Source organism: Triticum dicoccoides, chromosome 2A (genome assembly GCF_002162155.2).
Source record: "Triticum dicoccoides isolate Atlit2015 ecotype Zavitan chromosome 2A, WEW_v2.0, whole genome shotgun sequence".
Lineage (NCBI taxonomy): Eukaryota > Viridiplantae > Streptophyta > Magnoliopsida > Poales > Poaceae > Triticum > Triticum dicoccoides.
This window is the reverse complement of record NC_041382.1, coordinates 220,354,252-220,369,586: the sequence shown is the minus strand read 5'-3', so window position 1 is coordinate 220,369,586 and position 15,335 is coordinate 220,354,252.

Here is a 15,335-nt window from a genome sequence, read left to right as displayed (position 1 = left end):
GCTAGAGATTTAGTTGCAGTCCGACACTCGCCTAAGTTTGAAAAAATCCTACCGAGTGGAGAGCAATCCTCCCACTCGGGGGCTTAGCTGCAGTCCGGTACTCGCCTAAAGTTCTCTCGCTAGAGACTTAGCTGCATTCCGACACTCACCTAAGTTTGAAAAAATCCTACCGAGTGGAGAGCAATCCTCCCACTCGAGGGCTTAGCTGCAGTCCGGTACTCTCCTAAAGTTCTCTCGCTAGAGACTTAGCTGCAGTCCGACACTCGCCTAAGTATGAAAAAATCCTACCGAGTGGAGAGCAATCCTCCCACTCAGGGGCTTAGCTATAGCAAGTACTCGCCTAAGTACGCAACACATCACAATCCTCAAGGACGACGAGGGGCAAGTCGACTTCCACCTTCTCCTGGGGAGCTTCGCCACAAATACAATGCGCGATTCATCCCGCTCTATAGCAACGAAGTGCGGGTCGACTGCCACCTTCTCCTAGAGAGCTTCGCCACAAATACAATGTGCGCTCCGTCCCACTCTGCAGTAACAGGGTGTGGGTCGACCACCACCTTCTCCCGGGGAGCTTCGCCACAAATACAAGACATGTGTCGACTGCTTCTCTCTCCTTCGGAGCTGCGCTGCGAATACAAAAGTTGTCTTGAATGAAGAATGGGTTCACTCAGCAGGAGATTCATAAACATATTCAACGGTAAACCAAGTTCAGGTAAATTCTAAAGGTTCCAGATAGCAGATCGAAGTACTCGGGCACACAGCCCGAAAAAGTTTAACGGATACAAAAACCACTCGGCATTCCGAGGCAAATTTAAGGTGGGACATAAGAGTTTGTTCACTCCGCGGGAGGAGGGCTGGCAGGCTCGACGAACTCATCCAGGTCGACGCCGTCGGCTATCCGAGTGGCTGCAGCGATGAAAGTCTCCATGAAGTTTCGGAAGTCATGTTTCTGGGTGTTGGCGACCTTGATTGCTGCCAGTTTGTCCTGTCGCACCTCCTTGTAGTGGACACGGACCAAAGACAGAGCCACGTCAGCGCCACACCGAGCAGCAGACTTCTTCCACTCCTGCACTACGTCTGGGATTTCATTTAGTCGAGTCATCAGGGACTCAAGATCATTTTGGAGCACGGCCTCTGGCCAAAGTGCCGGGTCAATCTGAGACATGGCGACCTTCAGTCGAGCCAAGTAGTCCACGGCACTGTCGATGCGAGATTCCAGACGGAGCAGATTCATGGCAGTTTCATCTTTCACAAGAGAGTTGATTGGATCCAAACCTGGTTCGATCCGCCCAGTCTCCTCTTCAAAGTTCTGGCAAAACTCTGCATTCACGATCCAAGGATAAGTCAATTTTCATACACTGAGTCGACACAAAAAAAATCAGTCGAAACAGAATGTGCACCTTCAAGCTTGATGAACAACTTCTTGGCAAGACTTCTCAGATAGCTCTCCAGATCATCCCTCCTGTGAGCAATGCCTTCCATCTTCTCGCCCTGGTCAAGATTCGCCTTCTTCCAGCGCGAGCACTCCCTGTTGGAGTCATTCAGAGCGGTCTTCATCCTGGTGTTCTCTTCTTCCAACTGGCTGACCGAAGCCAGCTTCTGTTCGGCCAGAGCGGTCCGGTCGTCGGCCTCCTTACGAGCAGCAGCCAAATCCTCATCCCTCTTCGCCAGAGCTTCTCTCAGTTTTTCTGCAAAGAAGTAACGATTGACTCAGAAATAGCAGAAGAGTACTCGAGCCTAAAACTGACCAGTCGACAAACTCGTCTTACCAGCGGCGCCATCTCTGACCTTTTGCAGTTCCGTCCTGACCAGCTCTAAGTCAAGGTTCAGTTGAATCTGCTGCCTCTCCAAGTCAGCAAAGCGAGCTCCAAGATCACAAGATTTCTGAAGTCAAAGGGGAGAAGTCATTTTACAGCGAAAAACAACAAAGGCAATAAATACTAAGACTACGGTCGACTGCCCGCAGTCCACGATAGTCTCGGGGACTACACCCAGTGGGTGCACTTTGCGTGCCCCCACCGGTTCTGATCCCACTCGACCGGCCCGCCGAAGTCGAGTTCAAAAAAAAGGGCAGGAAGAGAGAAAGTAGAACTCGGACTACAGTCGACTGCCAGCAGTCCACCGTAGTCTCGGGGACTACACCCAGTGGGTGCACTCAGCATGCCCCCACCGGTTCTGATCCCACTCGACCCGACCGAGTGGAAGAGACAAACTATACATTCGGCAAAATACAAAGACTACAGTCGACTGCCAGCAGTCCACCGTAGTCTAGGGGACTACACCCAGCGGGTGCACTCAGCATGCCCCCACTAGTCCAAAAATTCAATCGACGCACCCACTGGGTGTACAGATGCAAAGATCTTCGGAAAGAATCTCCAGGCAGCATATCCTAACAGAACAAGCGGCGACCAACTAACCTGAACGTTGCTCTGGAGAGCCGAGCTGGCATCATAGGTGGCTTGGCTGGCGTCCCGCACCATCTTCATCTTCTCCATCATAATGCCCGCCTGGCGTATGGCTTCCCTAGTAGCATTCACCTCGTCCTCTGGGACATGATGGGTCGCAAAAACTGAAGGCGGCTCGACAGGGGCCTGAGCAGTCGACGAAGAAGGCAAGGCACTCGATAGCGGCTCAGCAAAGGTAACAGAACCCCGATTGACGTCGCCAGTGTCCTGAACAACTGGTTCCGCTCTCGGCGTCGCCTGTAGCGCCTCGCTTGCAGGAGCTCGCCTGTTCTTCCTCGTCAAAGGCCTCTCGGGCTTTTCTTCATCATCAGGGAGGTAAATAATGTGGGGAGCTGTACAAAGTTCAATTGCCAAAATCACGTCACCCAATGACGCACGTTGCAGTTGAATCAACCAAATAAAGATAGTATGGCAGAAATCATACCCGGATTAGAAGTGACCGCATCCTCCATCACCTCATCATCATCCCTGTAAGCTGAGGTCCCGGAAGTGGCAGCACTGACAATTCCAAAGTTCGTCCAGTTAAAACAAGAAAAACAAACAGTGCGGAGCATCGAGTGAATACAAAGAGAGACACTCACATGGAAGCAACGGGGATATCAATCTTGATCTTCGGCAACGCCTTCCGAGTCCTCGGCTCTGCAACTTTGGGGTGCTTTGATGCCTTCTCAGTCGGGGTTGGCGAAGAGATCCAAGGACGCTTCGAAGACTGACCAACCGGAGCAGTCTCCTTGTCACGAGCACTCGGCCGCTCTTGGTCGAGCTTGGATCGCCTCTCCCTGTGAGGGGGCGACTCGACTTCTTCTCCATCACTTGAGTCGTCGCTTCCTCCATCCCCTTCACCATCGGAAGTCCACTCGCCACTGTCTCTGCCACTCGCCTCGCCTTCCGGAACCCGCTCTTTCTCCCCGTTAGGCATTGAATACATCTCAATAATGTCCTGAAAGAAAGCAGGTAGATCAAAGTCAGTCGATGCGATACAGGCATCCACGCGAGCGAATTCAGATTACAAGTAAAACTCAGAATCAGACCTGCTCTGGTTTGTGAGACTGGTCGAATGGAGGGACTCTCCTGGCTCCCCTGGGGTTGTCCTTGTTTCCGGTCATGCCCAATAGCCACTTCTCTAGTCTGTCATCATCGACCTCCTCCGGGTGAATCCGAGTGGAGTCTTCAAGACCCGAATACATCCACATCGGATGGTCTCAAGCTTGAAGAGGCTGGATGCGCCGCTGAAGGAAGACCTCCAAGAGATCCATACCGGTGACCCCGTCACGGATAAGCCGGACCACTCGCTCTACCAGCACCCTCACCTGCGCCTTCTCCTCCGGGAGCACCTTCAAAGGGGAGGGTTTTTCCACTTGGTCCATGGTAAAGGGAGGGAGGCCAGTCGATTGCCCTGGTGTCGACTGGTCTTTACAGTAAAACCAAGTCGACTGCCACCCGCGAACTGAATCGGGAAGAATCATGGCTGGAAAGGAGCTTTTCCCTCTCGTCTGGATGCCAAGACCCCCACACATCTAGATCACTCAGGTCCGCTCGTCACTCGGACTGGCCTTTTTCACTGTCTGGGAGCGACAAGTGAAAATATGCTTGAAGAGACCCCATTGAGGCCGACAACCCAGGAAGTTCTCACACAAAGAAATGAAAGCGGCGAGATAAACGATTGAGTTGGGGGTAAAATGGTGGAGTTATGCCCCAAAGAAGTTCAGAAACCCTTGGAAGAAGGGGTGAGGGGCAGAGAAAATCCACGATCGACATGGGTGGCAAGAAGAACACGCTCACCCTCCTGAGGCTGCGGCTCAGATTCCTTCCCCGGAAGCCGCGCCGAGTCATAGGGGATCAGCCCCCCTTTGGCCAAGTCGTCGAGGTCTTCTTGGGAGATCCTCAAGTGGATCCAGTCACCCTGGATCCAGCCCCTCGGCAGGCCAGACCGCGAGGAAGATCCGCCCCGGTTGGTCGCCTTGCCCTTCGACCTCGCCGTCGCCTTCTTGGCCCGCTCCAGAGCCGCTGTCTTCTCCTTCCCCATTGTCGCCGGCGAAACGTGTGCGGTGCGGTGGCGCTAGGGCGAGAGCGAGCACAGCGGAGGGGCATGAGGAAGAGAAGAGGTAATGAGGTGCGCTGTTCGGGAGACTCCGGTCCGGCGCTTTATATCAGGCCGCTCCCGAGTGGCTGACGGGTAGGCCTAGGTGGCTCTGTGAAATCTCGTAACGATCGCGCGCGCGATACGTGGCGAAAAAGGTGGCGCGGGGATCGAGGCGGCTCCGCTCTATCCCATCCGATTACTGCGGCCTTCCCCGTCCCGCACGCTTCCCCAAAATTCGGATCCCACGAAATCTGCGCGCAGCAAACAACTTGTCAGACCAAAGATCTCCTCCACACCATCACTCGGAGCCTTACAAGTAAAGAAACCCACTCGACGAGGAATTAAGAATGGATCAAGGCGACTGAAAAGGAAGTTGTTGTCATCACTCAGGTCCGTTGGTCTGAAACTAGATATGCTCACGGCATGAAAAACGAGTCGGAGAGGTTCTCAACTCCTTCCCCACTCAAACCTCGATCCATTTGGGGGCTAATGATGAAGCTATGTACCTAGGGTAGGGTCATGGACCTGTCCTACCTACCCTACCCAAGGACATCTCTAGAAGAAATCACCTTTCAATCGACTTGAAGGTGTCCCACTCGACAGACTCAAAGACACTCGACCAAAAAGCATCACTCGACCGAGACCCAATCACTCGACGGCCAGGAGACCTAAAGTCACTCCGCACGCTAACGGTCAGTCATTAAATAGCTTTTATGGTCATCATAACACCTTATTTCCAGCGTTACCAGTAACACCCCGCCTTAATGTACATTGAACCCTTGGTAACATGGGCTGGCCGGGGTCCTGGCGCACTCCATATAAGCCACCCCCTCCTCCGATACAAGGTTCGCACCTCTGTAACTCATACACACATAATCCAGTCGACCGCCTCAGGGCTCCGAGACGTAGGGCTATTACTTTCTCCGAGAAGGGCCGGAACTCGTAAACCTTGTGTGCTTACAACTTCTCCATAGCTAGGATCTAGCCTCTCCATACGTACCCCCCTACACTACTGTCAGACTTAGAACCACGACAGCTAGTCCAGAATCAGAATCAGGGGAACAACAACAACAACCCACCACCACCGCCACCACCTATTGATCACTTAGCCTGTTTTCTTAGACTGAATCCGCCGGTGTTTTCCAGTAGCACCGAGCCGATAGTAGCAGATGATTGGCTCCGCAAGACAGCAAGGGAGTTGACCACCGCAGGATGCACAGATGCGGAAAAGGTGAAGTTTGCCGCACATCAGCTTGAAGGACCCGCAGCATCATGGTGGAAGAATTTCACAGCCACTTTCCCTATCGACACTGTCACGTGGGACCAGTTTCAGCAGGCTTTCTGTACTGCCCATGTTTCAGCAGGAGCTATAGCCATGAAGAAGCGAGAATTTCGCAACTTGCGCCAAGGAGGAAGGACAGTTGGCCAGTATGTAGAGGACTTTAGTAAGTTAGCATGTTATGCCCCAGATGACGTAGCTATGGATGCAGTTAAGCAGGAGAAGTTTCTGGAAGGACTGAATGATGAGTTGAGCATGCAGTTGATGGTAGCAACCTTCAACAACTACGATGAGTTGGTAGATCGTGCTCTTATGATTGAAGGGAAGTAGCAGCAGATTGAGAATTGCAAGAGGAAGTATGGACAAGGGAAGTACAATTCAGGAGCTCAGCAGAAGCCACGTTTTACCCCTAGACCGGGAGGACATTTTCAACATACCCATGGAGGAGGTAGCTCGCACAATCACAATGGCACCAAGAATGGTAATGGGAATGGAGGAAGCAACGGCCAGAATCGCACCAACCCATCAACCCCAGCCAAGAGAGACCTGAGCCAAGTCACTTGCTTTAAGTGCTAGAAGACCAGACATTATGCCAATGAATGTCCTAAATCCCAGAATGGAAATGGTAATGGAAGCTCTGGGAAGAAGCCGAACCCTTTCAACAGGGGACAGGTGAACCACATTAACGTGGAGGAGGTTGAAGAGCAGCCGGATGCAGTAATCGGTAAGTTTTTGGTTAAGTCATTTACAGCATTCCTTCTTTTCGATACTGGTGCATCGCATTCATACATATCAAGGGGATTTGTGGATAAGTATAACCTACCCACCAAAGTTCTTAGAACACCTATGTTAGTAAGCTCACCAGGAGCGGAGTATATGGCTAGCCAGGGATGTTTTCAAGTGCCATTGAGTATAGGTAGGCATGTGTTTCCCTCGGATTTGATCATTTTAGAATCACAAGGTTTGGATGTAATTCTGGGTATGGATTGGCTGTCGATGTATGGAGGAAACATCGATTGCGCCAGTAAGTCGATTTTGCTTACCACCCCAGAAGGGAGAAGGATCAAGTATGTATCCCGGCATGTGCCGAAGAGGACTCAAGTAAATTGTCTAACAGGAGTTGTGCAGGAGGAAGTACTAGTAGTGAAGGATTTCCCTGATGTATTTCAGGAAGAGTTGCCAGGCATGCCACCGGATAGAGATATTGAGTTTTTGATTGAGCTTTTGCCAGGCACAGGACCAATATCTAAGAGACCATATAGGATGCCCGCAAAGGATTTGGTGGAGATTAAGAAGCAGATTAAGGATTTACTGGATAAAGGATATATTTGCCCAAGTTCTTCGCCTTGGGGATCGCCAGTACTTCTAGTGGAGAAGAAGGATGGATCGTTAAGAATGGTTGTTGATTATCAAGGATTGAATGAAGTAACCATCAAAAACAAGTACCCACTACCGATGATCAATGATCTGTTTGATCGATTGCAAGGAGCTAAGGTATTTTCCAAGATTGATCTGCGATCAGGATACCACCAGTTGAAGATTCGAGAACGGGATATACCTAAGACGGCTTTTACCACCAGGTATGGGCTGTACAAGTATACCGTTATGTCATTTGGTCTGACTGACGCACCTGCATATTTTATGAACATGATGAAAAAAGTGTTTATGGAGTTTCTGGATAAATTCGTTGTAGTGTTCATCGATGATATCCTGGTTTACTCGAAGAATGAAGAGGAGCATAAGGAGCATTTGCGATTGGTACTTGGTAAGCTCAGAGAACATCAGTTATATGCCAAGTTTATCAAATGTGAGTTTTGGTTGAAGGAAGTTGGATTTCTCGGACACTTTATATCCGGAGAAGGTATAGCAGTAGATCCCACTAAGGTTGACACTGTGAAAAATTGGGAAGCCCCAACAACAGTTGGAGAGATCCGGAGTTTTCTTGGACTCGCAGGATACTACCGGAGGTTCATTGAAATTTCTCGAAGATTGCGAAGCCTATGACGGAGTTGTTGAAGAAGGATACCAAGTTCATATGGACTGGGGAATGTGAGGCCAATTTCCAGGAGTTGAAGAAATGTTTGGTTACATCACCTGTGTTGATTTTGCCAGATCAGACTAAGGAGTATGAGGTGTATTGCGACGCTTCACGTCGAGGACTTGGAGCAGTGCTTATGCAGGAAGTAAGAGTTGTTTCGTATGCCTCGCGACAGCTTAAGCCTCATGAGTTAAATTATGCTACGCATGATTTGGAGTTAGCAGCCGTAGTGCATGCATTGAAGACTTGGAGACACTTCCTCATTGGAAATCATTGTGAGGTGTACACAGATCACAAGAGTTTGAAGTATATTTTCACACAGAAGGAGTTGAATCTCAGGCAAAGGAGATGGTTGGATCTCATCAAGGATTATGATATGAGATTGCATTATCACCCCGGAAAGGCTAACGTAGTAGCCGATGCATTGAGCCGTAAAAGTCATGTCAACACCTTAAAGACGGGAGATTTACCAAGAGAGTTAGCCGAAAATCTTCGTGAGCTATGTTTGGAGATAGTCCCGAGGGGCTATGTAGCAGCATTGGAGATTCAGTCTACTTTGATGGATAAGATCAGAGAAGCCCAGAAGACTGACGAGGAGATCACTTCTATTAAGGATAAAATGAGCAAGGGAAAAGCTAAAGGATTTCGTGAGGATGAGCATGATACCTTATGGTTTGAAGACCGTGTTTATGTGGCCAATGACCCGGAGATCAGGAAGTTAATTCTGTAGGAGGCCCATAATTCACCATACTCGATTCACCCAGGAAATACCAAGATGTATTTGGATTTGAAGGATACTTTCTGGTGGACCGGAATGAAGAAGGATATTGCGGAGTATGTAACAGTTTGTGATGTATGTCAAAGAGTAAAGGCAGGGCATCAGAAGCCATCAGGATTGTTACAGCCATTGCCAATACGTGAATGGAAGTGGGATAAGTTAGGCATGGATTTTATTATGGGTTTACCCAAAACTCGTTCAGGCTATGACTCGATTTGGGTTGTAGTCGATCGTTTGACAAAGGTAGCTCATTTCATCCCAGTGAAGACTACCTATACCGGTGCAAAGTTGGCCAAGATATACATGACCAGAATCGTATGTCTGCATGGAGTTCCAAGGAGCATTGTATCAGATAGAGGAACCCAGTTTACCTCAAAGTTCTGGAATCAGTTGCATGAAACTTTGGGTACCAGGCTAGATTTCAGTACAGCTTTCCATCTGCAGACAGATGGACAGACCGAGAGAGTCAATCAGATTTTGGAGGATATGCTGAGAGATTGTGCGCTAGATTATGGATCTAGTTGGGACGAGAATTTGCCATATGCAGAGTTCTCTTATAACAACAGTTATCAATCCATTTTGAAGATGGCCCCTTTCGAAGCCTTGTACGGAAGGAGGTGCAGGACCCCATTGTCGTGGGACAAAGTTGGAGACCGCCAATTGTTTGGACCGTGTCTGATTAAGGAGTCTGAACAGAAAGTGAAATTGATTCGCGATAGGCTCAAGGTAGCCCAATCCAGCTAGAAGAGCTATGCAGATTCTAAACGCAAGGAGACAGTTTACGAAGTCGGAGACCGAGTTTATCTTCGAGTATCTCCACTTCGAGGAGTTAAGCGCTTTGGAGTTAAGGGAAAGTTAGCACCATGTTTTGTAGGACCATACAAAGTTTTGGAACGTATGGGAGAAGTAGCCTACAAGCTGGAGTTGCCCGAAGGATTGTCAGGAGTTCACGACGTGTTCCGCGTTTCCTAGATGAAGAAGTGCCACGCTGAGATGGCTGATATACCGCTGAGAAACACAGTGCCGCTGGAAGCAATTCAGTTGGACAGTGATTTGACCTATGAGGAAAAACTAGTTAAGATTCTTGATTATGCCAGTCGAGTCACCCGCAGCAAGGTTATTAAGTTTTGCAAAGTTCAGTGGAGCCATCACACGAAGGACGAAGCCACCTGGGAGCGAGAGGAAGAATTGCTAAAGGACCACCCTCACCTATTTTCTAGCCAACCCAAATCTCGAGGGCGAGATTCATCTTAAGGGGGGTAGGTTTGTAACATCCCAAATTTTCAATTTGGAATGTTATACACTAGATCATCATTGCATAACATATTTTATTGCATTTTGGCTGATCCTAGAAAATTCTGCGCAACTCAAGGACCCTCGGAGAGAGTTGGGAATTTTGTTATTTTCATATTTGAGTTTTCTCAAATTTTGAAAATGGGATCATTTGATTTTATTTATTTTATATTCACTTATTTCTATTACAAAAATATGAGAGAGGGAATAAAATGACTTTCCCAAAATAAAGAAATATTGAGGATTTAATAAAAAAATCAAATAAGATTTTATTTTGGTTTTATTTGCTATTTTATTTGAATTTAGGAAAAATGCGAGTTTTCCAAAATTGAATTTAGGCCCCAAATAAATGTTCATCCTGTGCGGCTTGATTTTAGAAGCCGGGGAAAATTTATTTCGGGATTTTTGGAGTCAGTTTAGTATTCATTTTGTTTCTTCTTCTGAGCGTAACTATTTTAAAAAAATGCAACCGACCTAACGGGCCGTGTCCGACCCGGACACTTGGCCCGGCCGGCTTTATAAGCCGGGGAGGTCCAGCCGGACCCCCCCCAAACCCTAGCCGCCGCCAACCCCGCTGCCCTAGCCCGCCGCCGCCGCCACCCGCCGCGCCGCCGCCTGCCGGATCCGCCGCCGCCGGAGGTTGACCTCGCCGCCGTCGGTTGTTCTCGGAAAACCGATCGGTTTTCCGTCGGTTTTGTTCATTTTTTAGTTTTGTTTTTTTTAATAGATCGGTTTTCCGGTTTATTTATTTAGCGAGCGTTCGCTCGTCCGTTCGTTTCAACGAACGCGTTCATCATTTAGATCCAGTTAACGAACGTCCGTTCGTTAATCTGTTCGTCGTTTTTTCTTTTTCCCAGATTAAATCCGTGATTTTTACGATCGCGATTCCTGGTCCGTTTTTTGTTCTAGTATAACTTTTCGCTCGTTTATCGGAATCAGGCGATTCAAGCGCCTGGAGTTTCGTCTCGAAACACTCTTTCCGTTTAACCAACTCAAAAAAAGTTTTTGACACTGTAAAAAATGCCCTAGATCCAGAATAGTAAACGAAGCCTATTTCTTTTGTCGTTTGTCTTTCGTTGCTTCGTTCGATTTGATTCTTTTTGCCAACCGGAGTTCTTAAGTTGAACTTTCTGGTTAGATCTCTTATTGAGTTTTACTTGTGCATTAGTTGAGTACTTATTGTATGCTTGTTTGTTTGTGATAGAGTACCCGGAGTGCGCCACTTGCTACTTCGAATCGCTAGGTTTCCCGGATCATCAGCAAGGCGAGTAACACTTTGATCATACCTCCTACTACCCATTTTATTGCATTAGATCAATCCTCACACATTGCATGATCAGGATCTAATTAAATTGTGGGTTTGGGAAGTAGTTGAGGTAGTACCTATTACCTATTTATTATCAAACATTTGGGAGTTACTTCTACGTCGCTTATTATGCTATGCTATGCTAGTAGACGTGGATGGGGTGAGTGTATCCATGACAGATGTGAGATTGTTAAATTAATGGTTTATCTAAGGTGGCAACTTAAATACACATCTGGGTGAATTGAGGCACCTGGGTATTCCAGTGATTGCCTGTTTTCTTTTGGACCGCCACCCAGGCTCAAAGGGATCATGAGATTATTCATGCTAGAAACTTCTGTGTGCAGCCACAAGCTACTATGGGCTCTAGCATAGTTGATTAAGTCGTGGGAACTCTTACAGTGGTAGACTAGGAAATGTAGGGGAAAGTAGGTGTTACGCTGTACCCGATCGTAAGGTGCTAGCGCTTCTGAAAGACTATGTCTCGGTCATCCGTTTCTCAAACACCATGTAGTGCGAGAAATCAAACGGAGGCGATTGAGTCTTGTGGGGAAAAGTGCGCAAACCTCTGCAGAGTGTATAAACTAACCATGGTTAGCCGTGCCCCCGGTTATGGACATCCTGAGTATCTAGTACCTGGATTATCATGTGAATCTCACCATGTTACTCTAAAATTAATTTTGTTGGGTTTTGTTTAATGATGATGTTTAAATGGGATTGAGAATGCTGTCAACCATTCTCAATGTTTAACAACTACCATGATAGTTAAATAAAATTTATTCCTTTGCAGTAGGAAAAATTTGGCTTTACACAAAACTGTAACCATAGAGCTTTCCACCAGCCAAATATGCATGTAGTACAGCCTTATCCTTCCATTGCTCTCTATGTGTTACATTGCCAGCATATTCCATGTGCTGGCCCGTTTCAGGTTGCAACGTTCATGTTGCAGACTTTTCAGACGATGATTAAGGTGCCTTTAGGTTGTGGTTCTCTACTCAGTGATGCCGTTGGAGTTGATGGACTCACTTATCTTCCAACCCTTCCGTTGTTATCGTTATTAGATGGCCTTAAGCCATATTTATTGTAATAAGTTCTCTTTTGAGACACTCGATGTAATAAGTGTGTGATTGCTACTTTGTTATAAATCCTTCAAGTACTGTGTGGTGTCAGCATTACTGATCCAGGGATGACACCTGAGCACAGAGATTGGACCGTTTGAGGTCTGGTCGCTAAAGTATGTTGACTTTTGCGTAGACTTCCCCGGCACCGGCGCCAGAAATCCTTCTTGCTACCTCTTGAGCACTGCGTTGGTTTTCCCTTGAAGAGGAAAGGGTGATGCAGCAAAGTAGCATAAGTATTTCCCTCAATTTTTGAGAACCAAGGTATCAATCCAGTAGGAGGCTACGCGCGAGTCCCTCGCACCTACACAAAACAAATAAATCCTCGCAACCAACGTGATAAGGGGTTGGCAATCCCTACACAGCCACTTACGAGAGTGAGATCTGATAGATATGATAAGATAATATTTTTGGTATTTTTATGATAAAGATGCAAAGTAAAATAAAAGGCAATGAAAATAACTAAGTGTTGGAAGATTAATATGATGGAAGATAGACCCGGGGGCCATAGGTTTCACTAGTGGCTTCTCTCAAGAGCATAAGTATTTTACGATGGGTGAACAAATTATTGTTGAGCAATTGACAGAATTGAGCATAGTTATGAGAATGTCTAGGTATGATCATGTATATAGGCATCATGTCCGAGACAAGTAGACCGACTCCTGCCTGCATCTACTACTATTACTCCACACATCGACCGCTATCCAGCATGCATCTAGAGTATTAAGTTCATAAGAACAGAGTAACGCTTTAAGCAAGATGACATGATATAGAGGGATAAATTCATGCAATATGATAAAAAAAACATCTTGTTATCCTCGATGGCAACAATACAATATGTGCCTTGCTGCCCCTACTGTCACTGGGAAAGGACACCACAAGATTGAACCCAAAGCTAAGCACTTCTCCCATTGCAAGAAAGATCAATCTAGTAGGCCAAACCAAACTGATAATTCGAAGAGACTTGCAAAGATAACCAATCATACATAAAAGAATTCAGAGAAGATTCAAATATTGTTCATAGATAAACTTGATCATAAACCCACAATTCGTTGGTCTCAACAAACACACTGTAAAAGAAGATTACATCGAATATATCTCCACAAGAGAGGGGGAGAACTTTGTATTGAGATCCGAAAAGAGAGAAGAAGCCATCTAGCTAATAACTATGGACCCGAAGGTCTAAGGTAAACTACTCACACTTCATCGGCAGGGCTATGGTGTTGATGTAGAAGCCCTCCGTGATTGATGCCCACTCCGGCGGAGCTCCGGAACAGGCCCCAAGATGGGATCTCGTGGATACAGAAAGTTACGGCGGTGGAATTAGGGTTTTGGCTCCGTATCTGATCGTTTGGGGGTACGTAGGTATATATAGGAGGAAGGAGTACGTCGGTGGAGCAACAGGGGGCCCACGAGGGTGGAGGGCGCGCCTGGGGGGTAGGAGCGCCCCTCTACCTCGTGGCTTCCCTGTTGGTTGCTTGATGTAGGGTCCAAGTCTCCTGGATCATGTTCGTTCTGAAAATCACGTTCCCGAAGGTTTCATTCCATTTGGACTCCGTTTGATATTCTTTTTCTACGAAACTCTGAAATAGGCAAAAAAAATAGCAATTCTGGGGGGCTGGGCCTCCGGTTAATAGGTTAGTCCCAAAAATAATATAAAAGTGGATAATAAAGCCCAATAATGTCCAAAATAGAAGATAATATAGCATGGAGCAATCAACAATTATAGATACGTTGGAGACGTATCAGAGGCCGCAGCCGTGCCCGTGTCCGCCAAGGCTCCACCACCGCGCCAGCCCAGCGGCCAGCCAACATGGCGCTACGACGCTTTGTTAGCTTGGACGCACATCGGAGCCAGGCGAGGCGACGACAGTTGAGACGAGCTTCTTTGCCGTCCCCAATAAAGCAAGAGGGGCACGTCGGCAGCGCGTTAAATGCGTTTGTCCGACGATGCCAGGGGATAGACTCAGCCCCTGTACACCTTTCCACCTCCTGTGTGCCACTGTGGCAACCCCTTTTTGTCTATAAAAGGAGGCCCGAGGCGTACTGGAGAGGGATTCGGATCTTTTGGACTAGAGAGCCACTGCAGCTAGTTCAAGAACACAAGAACACCTCAATACACATACAAGCAGGACTAGGGTTTTACGCGTCTCCGCGGCCCGAACCTGGGTAAACGATTTGTGTGCTGACCGCTAGACCCGCTTTTCGCACAACCCCACGCCCGCCAACCGTAGAAGGGATCCCAGCGACCCCATAGGTGTCGTTTCCCACTGACAGATGTCAAAACTGCATTCCTTAATGCATATCCTAAAGAAGAGTTGTATATGATGCAACCAGAAAGGTTTGTCGATCCTAAAGGTTCTAACAAACTGTGCAAGCTCCAGTGATCCATTTATGGATTGTTGCAAGCCTCTCGGAGTTGGAATATACGCTTTGATAGTGTAATCAAAGCATATGGTTTTATACAGACTTTTGGAGAAGCCTGTATTTATAAGAAAGTGAGTGGGAGCTCTGTAGCATTTCTAACATTTAATGAGGATGACATATTGTTGATTGGAAATAATACAAAATTTCTGGATAGCATAAAAGGATACTTAAATAAGAATTTTTCAATGAAGGACCTCGGAGAAGCTGCTTATATATTCGGCATCAAGATCTATAGAGGTAGATCAAGACGCTTAATTGGACTTTGACAAAGCACATACCTTGATAAAGTTTTGAAGAAGTTCAAAATGGAAGTCAAAGAAGGAGTTCTTGCCTGTGTTGCAAGGTGTGAAGTTGAGTAAGACTCAAAACCCGACCATGGCAGAATATAGAAAGAGAATGAAAGTCATTCCCTATGCCTCGGTCATAGGTTCTATAAAGTACGCCATGTTGTATACTAGAGCTATTGTGTACCTTGCCATGAGTTTGGCAAAGGGGTACAATAGTGATCCAGGAGTAGATCACTGGACAGCGGTCAAAATTATCCTGAGAGG